At 38.5% G+C, this 7,624-nt stretch overlaps 1 long non-coding RNA gene across 1 annotated transcript in view; it reads left to right on the forward strand.

The window, feature by feature from the left end:
- The window catches only part of LOC133251654 (uncharacterized), a 41,595-nt gene extending 36,306 nt beyond the window's left edge, over positions 1–5,289 (forward strand). Inside the window, exon 4 of the long non-coding RNA XR_009737713.1 lies at positions 4,897–5,289. This is a non-coding gene — a long non-coding RNA (uncharacterized LOC133251654). The remainder of the gene's footprint in view (positions 1–4,896) is intronic.
- Positions 5,290–7,624: the final 2,335 nt, after the last annotated feature.

Genomic DNA, 7,624 nt, shown 5'->3' on the forward strand with positions numbered 1-7,624 from the left:
CATAGCTTCTGAATAGAAAACTATTTTTCAGGAAAGTTATAGAACCACTAAATATTTGGAAACACATCTATAGCTCTGTTTGTAGCTGAAGTTTTATATTTAGAAAACTATAAAATATTTAAATTGCTTTAAATATAGTCAGTATAGTGGTTAAGAGCAAGGACTAGGAGAAAACTGCCTGAGTTTGAATCCTTGCTTCACTAATGAATTTATCTCCATGAACTTGGAGAGTTTCAGCTCTCTGTGCCAGCTTCCTCACCTGTAATATGGGGTTAATAATGGATCCTATCTCAGAGGCTTGTTGCAAAGATTAAAGAGTAAATATTTGTTAGAGAGAATAATGAAATAAAAGTGTTTATTCCTGTTAGTATGGCATTTCACAATCATAAACAAGGGTTCAAGAAGAAATAAAAAATATGTAAGGTATGGCACAAACAAAAAGAAGCTTTTGTAGGTGGGAGGCTGTGAAGGACACCTTTACATCTTTGGTCCACTCTAAGAACCAGGATATTATCTGTAAGTATTACTCAGTCTTCCTGACACATGTACCTTTCCTTAGTAATGCATGCACCTTTCCTTAGTAATGCATGCTAAGTTGCTTTAGTAGTGTCAAACTCTGCAACCCCATGGACCGTAGCCTGCCAGGCTCCTCTGTCCGTGGGTTTCTCTAGGCAGGAAACTGGAGTGGGTTGCCATGCCCTGGTGGCTCAGATGGTAAAGAATATGCCTGCAATGCGTGAGTCTAGCTTCCTAGACTTCTCCCCTGAAGAAGGGAAAAGTGAAAGTGAAAGTCGTTCAGTTGTGTCTGACTCTTTGCAACCCCATGGACTATATAGTCCATGGAATTCTCCAGGCCAGAATACTGGAGTGGGTAGCCAGGGGATCTTCCTAACCCAGGGATCTTCTCCAGGGGATCTTCCTAACCCAGGGATCCAAACCCAGGTCTCCCACATTGCAGGCAGATTCTTTACCAGCTGAGCTACCAGGGAAGCCTGTGAAAAGGGAAAGACTACCCATTCCAGTATTCTTGCCAGGAGAGTTCCATGGACGGGGCAGCCTGGTGGGCTATAGTCCTGAGGTTACAGAGAGTCAGACATGACTGAGTGACTAACACTTTCTTAGTAATACTTGAAGACAAAGTTTTTAAATACTTAGAGATCATCAAAAAGCTAACTAAGAACAATTGAGTAGTGAATTAACTGACCTTCTGCTTTATTGTCCAGGGTTCCCTAGTCTTCAGAGTTGACAAGCTGGCATTTGATTGTCTCTCCTTCCCAGGTTTAGTCAACAGATAAACTCAGTTTATCATTCTTTCTGATTAGTTAAAATTTGGATCATCATTATTTTTCTTCTTTGTCAATTCCTCCTTTCTGCTTTTCTGTTGCTCAACCGAATTTCTCCTTTCCCAAACTACAGATGAATTTTTTTAAAGGAATATATAGTATCCCACTTCATCAGGTTGCTTATATCTAGCTCTCCTGTTTCTAACAGCATGAAAGACATGCTATTAAATTTGTCGGGGGACTGAATGATGCTTACTGCCCTGCCAGTTCTCAAGGGTAACAATCCTAGTTGATTCCTCACCAGCCTCTAAATCAAAATAGGAAATAATGGTCTTCTGGTACAATATACTAGTTTAAAGATACTGGTCTGGTCTTACTGCTTGAAGTCACAGGTTAGAAGAAGACAGAACCATATATCTTGGAATCTGAACTGGTGACCTAGACAGCACCTGTTAAATTCACCAGAGCTATTCTAGCTCATAAAGTGATTACTCACTATTGGTTTGAAAATAGACATCAAGGAAGAGAAAAAGAACACACCGAAAACCAAGCTTGAACTAAGGACCTTTAGAAAATCACTCTAATACTGACTCAACCATGCTCAGTGGGAAGACTTACTTTATTGAATCCATACTTTATAAGGATGCCTTCTTAGAAGATGCCCAGTTATTTTTTTAAAAAAATCCTTGTTCAGCAGAAAGCGTTTTAGATAATAGAAGGAAGAAGGACCAAAGATGCTAATAACTCCACATCCTCATCCCTTCCTTTGACCTATTTTCACTGAAGTTCAGGCAAAGCAGCATGGAGAGCAAAGTATGGCAGCATGGCAGAAAGAACTCTGGACTAGGTGATGGGGTCTAAGGTCTGATACCTGGGAAAGCCCATTTCTCTACCTGAATTTGAACATGTGTTTACAAGAAAAGGTAATGATACGTACCTCACAGAAATGTTGTGAAGATTAAACGAGACGTCTGTAGGTTGAAACAGTAATATTAGATATTATTTTTTTTTACTAGCAATAAATCATCTTGATGTTATAGATCTAAATAATTAAGGTCCCAAACTACACTAGACAAATGACTGCTTTGACTTTTTTTGTGCCAGAAATTCATGCTGCTAAGTCACTTCAGTCGTGTCCAACTCTGTGCAACCCCATAGACGGCAGCCCACCAGGCTCCCCCGTCCCTGGGATTCTCCAGGCAAGAACACTGGAGTGGGTTGCCATTTCCTTCTCCAATGCATGAAAGTGAAAAGTGAAAGTGAAGTCGCTGAGTCTTGTCCAACTCTTAGCGACCCCATGGACTGCAGCCTACAGGCTCCTCCGCCCATGGGATTTTCCAGGCAAGAGTACTGGAGTGGGGTGCCATTGCCTTCTCCATAGAAATTCATAATCAGCACATCTTCTGGGATGTAGTACATGAAGTGTACAGGGCTCAGGCATTAGGAGATGAAAGGTCTGAAAACAGACTGATTAAGGCACTTTGAATTCACCTATCAGTCGTCTCTGACCCTTGGTTTTTCTTTCTGTGACGCAGGGCTTATGACACCCATTTTGCAGAGGATTAGTGATAATGTATGACAGTGCCTAGCATAGTGAATAGCTCCCAGTAAACCGCTATTATAGGATGTTTTTTCTTTTTTGCTTTCTGTGCCTTCATATTATCATCCATACTACAGGGTTGCTTTTGTTGACAATTGCTTTAAGGTCCTCAGGCATTGTGCTTCATAAATAGTAAGTGTTGACAAGATTGTAGCTTAAAAAGATATCATCTGGATTGATAAATCATCCAATGTTAATATAGTGGGCTCAAACATTCTTTTCTGTTCAGATATCCTAACTAGAAACTCTGTAGAAACTCAAGATTCTGAGGAATGTAAACACTGATCAGACACGGTTCTGCCTTCAGCAAGCTTACATCTTAGTAGGAGGTATTTCTTTCACTAAAATCTGTGTCTAGTCAAATGTGGTCTTTGTATGGTGATTGGGCTATGAAGTAAGAAAAAGAAAAATGTTTTCAGAGATTGAAGTCAAACTTCTGTCAAGGGGATGAGTGATGGGAACTGGGTTAGGGCTGTGGCAGGGAGGATTAAAGTCTGTTAACTATACTTTATTGTCAGGCCCAGTATAGGTGTTTCACGTTCATTGTTTTAGTTAACCCTAAAGCAAACCTATGAGACGGTTGCAAGATGTGGACTCTATGGTTGAAAACAGTTGGCAACGTAGAGAAGTGAAACTACTTATCTAAGATCATGCACCCAATGAATGCTGGAGATGGGATTTCAATCACTAACACAGGGAGTAGATTAGAAAGTGGGTCTCGTTCAATTTAGTAAAAAACAATTTAACCTGAGTATCTACCCTTCTGCAAAAAATTCTTATTTTCCCTCTTGGATTCTTCTCTTTTCCTTTTTTATTGGGCCCAGTAATAAGTTCAATTCTGGATTTTGGAGCCCTATGATCAGGACTATAGTCATCTTTTCGTGCATATAACCCAAAGGGTTTAATTTATTTTTTTAACCCTCATACTTACATCAAGAAGAACTGATAGCTATTTCAGATGTGCTAGTGTTTAGCATTTATGAAAGGAAAGTCACTCAATGTTAAGTTAATTGTAGAACTACGGTATAGAATGTGCCACAATTAAGATATATGACTATCACTTATCCTTTTATTTAACAAATACTTGCTGATTATTGCTCCCACCCCCTAAATAAGTCACAAATCTTTAAAAACAGTTTTAGATAATCCATGTAGTCAACACAAGGACCAAATTAACATGGCCTAGCAGAAAGGATTTTTTCCTTATGTACCAACAAATCTGAGGATGGATAATCCAGGATATGGAGAGGTGAAGAGATCAAGGAGTCTCTTTATCTTTTTCTTTTTCTCTTCCTTTTTCCCTCCTTGTATTCCTTCCTTCCTGTTAGAACACTTAACAGGAGATCTACCCTCGTAACTAGAGAAAATCTGCTGTACAACTGAGTCTGTCTCTTAAAAGAAATTCTGGGAAGCTCCAGCTACCAATTTCACCTTCTCTTTGGTCAAAATCTATTACATGGTTACTCTAGGAGCAAGGAAATCTGTGCTGTGGTTTGGATTGTAAAAACTGGAAGAAAAAGAAAAATATCATCATAGAGACAGAAAGAGGTCTTTTTAGAACATTAAGACTTTTACTTTTCCAGCCTCCATCGTAAAGAAAAGCAAGGCAGAACAGAGTTGTGAATGGCTTTGAGGAAGCTATCAGCTCATCCACAGCATTGGACACAGGAAGCTAACTGGCCTTGCCAGGACTGTGTTTGTTGCTACAAAGGGCATTCTAGTTCTTCTACTTATTGTGAATCACATTCAAGTTTCCTAACCTCTGTCAAACTTACCTGCTTATTTTAAAGTATTCTTATAGTGCTTAAAGTATTGTATAAGACGGTAAAGGGAAAAAAAGTGCTTAACATCACACCTGGCACAAAGTGAACTTTAAGGAATATGAGCAACTATAAAAATATACTCATTGATATTGTATAGTATAATACTCCTACTTCTCCTTGATTAAAGTGAGCTTTTTTACGTTATCTGCATATTGTCTTTAGTTTCTGGCTTTGTTATTTTTTGTCCTAGGAATATTCTTCTTGAGCTCTGGATGTGTCCTCATGACACAGACCACACTGGACACCAACTCAGATATTGGGGGAAGGTTTCACGACCGTTAAGTGCAGACGTGCTGATCACTGGGCCCCTTGATACACAGCGGCTAAGCTCTCCTCTCAAGCTGGTGGGGCTGATGCTGCCTTGAAGTGCTGAGAGAAGCCATGCCAATTCACGGCAAGGTCTTTATTGTTAGAACTCTTGCATCATGACATCTTTATTCATGTGAAAATACAGGATGAATTTCAACTATATGATATTGTTTATGTTCATCAGAAATGTTATTTGTCTTTACAAAGTCTAGTTTCAATGAACCGACTATGTAATGGATATTAAATAAACATGGAATTTTACATGTTCATAATATTTGGTTTCTTGTTGTGATTTTGATGAACTATACTTTCAAGCACTGTCAGTTCATCCTTATTTACAAACGAAACGTTTGCTTGTAGTGGAGTGATATAGTGACTTGCTTTAAGTCAACTTTTCTAGTCAATGTTTAATGTGAAATTGACTCATATGTTCTTTTAGGCCACATTTACATTTCCCTCTGTATAACATGTATTATACTATTTTAACTTAATGCTGTGAGCTATATAAACCAAAGACATTCTAATTCTGTTTTTAATGTATTTTTCCAAGGTAAATAATTTATGATGCACTAATAAAAGTAAGGAGCTCATATTAAAAGAATTGTATGACCTACTGAAATTTATCTATGAAAACTGATTCTCTTAAAAATAATTTCGTGAAATTTTTTTGTACAAATTTGACTTTATTACATGAATTCTTGACAACAAATATAAAACAAAAAGAACTTAAACTCTCCCTCTTCATCATTTAACACATTGAAGAGAAGTAATTGAATACTCTCTAACTTTATGATTTTGGGGTTTCTTAGAAAAAGAAATCATATGAATGTAAACATATCAGTCGTACATATCAATTCCAGCTATCTATTTAAACTAAAAGTCCTTTTCAAAGTACATCTAGTCATCTAGTCTTTTCACAAATATAAAGTGATATAAATAAAATGTTTTCATCTTGCCATCCAGGAGAAGAAATGTCATTTTTTTTTCCCTTTGGAAGGCTGAAAATAAGTAATCCTGAGCCTAACAGGTACTTTATATCAGGACTCATAAGCATCACGTGAGATAAGAAAAGCTATGAAAGGGCAAACAAATATTCCAAGCACTAAGGTTCCTTTAACTTTAAAAGGCTTATTCAAAATGGACAGTCATGGCATACTAGGACCACCTAACATTGTCACATACAAATCTGTGTATTAACATTCTGCCTTTGCAGGGAGGCACCAGGAAGAGGCTGGGGAAGGGAAAGGACCAGCTTTCAGAGAAAGTTTTAAACAACAGGATGATGATGTCTGATCTTTAGTTTTGAAGTTGCAGGTGGTGGTGGAAATAAGGGAAAGGAGGAGGGAACTGGAAAACCTGAAGAGTAGAAGGAATGGAAGAAGTCTGTAGGAATTTTAGTGACAAAATGCAGATTCCTATGACTATGCTTCAGAGCATCCTAGCACCAGTTTGCTAGGGGCAGCAAGATTATTTAAAAAGAGTCAGAACCTCAGAGTCATAAGAAATAGCTTCTTATGCCATTTCTTGGATTGGGATACTTTTGTGGGTGACTAACCTCACCCATTCCTGGGATTCTTTCCATTTGACTAGTTTCATTTTTCAGGCAGTGACCTTTCCCTGACCTCGGCCCCAAACTCCAGGTCACCTTGCTGTAGCCTTGGTGCAGGGCTGAATAGAGAGCTTACCAGATTGTTGGCACCAGATAAGTGGTACTGAGCACAATCGTCCTCTTTCATGAGCGGGAGGGAAGTTGCCTTTCCTAGGGTTCAGAGATCTGGGCTGACTTACGCCTCCTTTTCATTTTGTTGTCCAGTAATTTTCCCTCTGGCCAGATCTGCAAACTGGTTGCCTTGCAGGAAGGTGACATGCATCACTGATGCAAAAAGAAAAAAAAAATACTATTGGCCTCGGCACAGATTCAACGGTACTTCCAAACAGTTTCATTTTATGATGAACTAGGTCAATTATTTGCCCCAAATAATTAAAAACTTTCATCGCTTAAACTTAATCTCATCTCTTTATGTTCCTATGTTGTCTTCTGATTATACTCCTCCTCTGTGTCGAAGCGTTATCTGAACATCTAGCTTGGCCAGTTTTCTATTCCACCACCCCCAAATTATCCTGGGAAAGACGTTCCTCCTCCTCAAACTGAAAACAACCTGTATGTTCCAAGTTTTTAGATAGTGAAAGGATAATTTTTTGATCATGTATCAGAGATTCCAGCCTCAATCATTAGCCTCCATGTTGCCATGTAGCCATGACTCCACAAGCAGCATGGTCATTTCTAACGTTCTAGACTTTTCTGCTCTTCTTTTTAAGGAAGAAACCTAATGAGCCCTAATGCTGAGATTCAAGGGCTACAGTGAATGGCAAATTCTGACATGCCACATTGAAATGCAAAGCCAGTATACCAGCCTGCCTCTTTTGAATAAATCAGTATGGCCATTCTGACAGTTTTCCTGCCTACCTCTCTATATTCTGTATTTGCTCCCATTCTAAGGATGTCAGCACTGAAGATGGACAAAAAAGGAGAAATAAAGAAAAAGAAGAAGGATCTCAGGAGTGAGTCGAAAACATCAAGCTAATCTTTTATCTTGGCATCCAATTTA

This window comes from Bos javanicus, chromosome 7 (assembly GCF_032452875.1).
Source record: "Bos javanicus breed banteng chromosome 7, ARS-OSU_banteng_1.0, whole genome shotgun sequence".
Classification (NCBI taxonomy): Eukaryota; Metazoa; Chordata; class Mammalia; order Artiodactyla; family Bovidae; genus Bos; species Bos javanicus.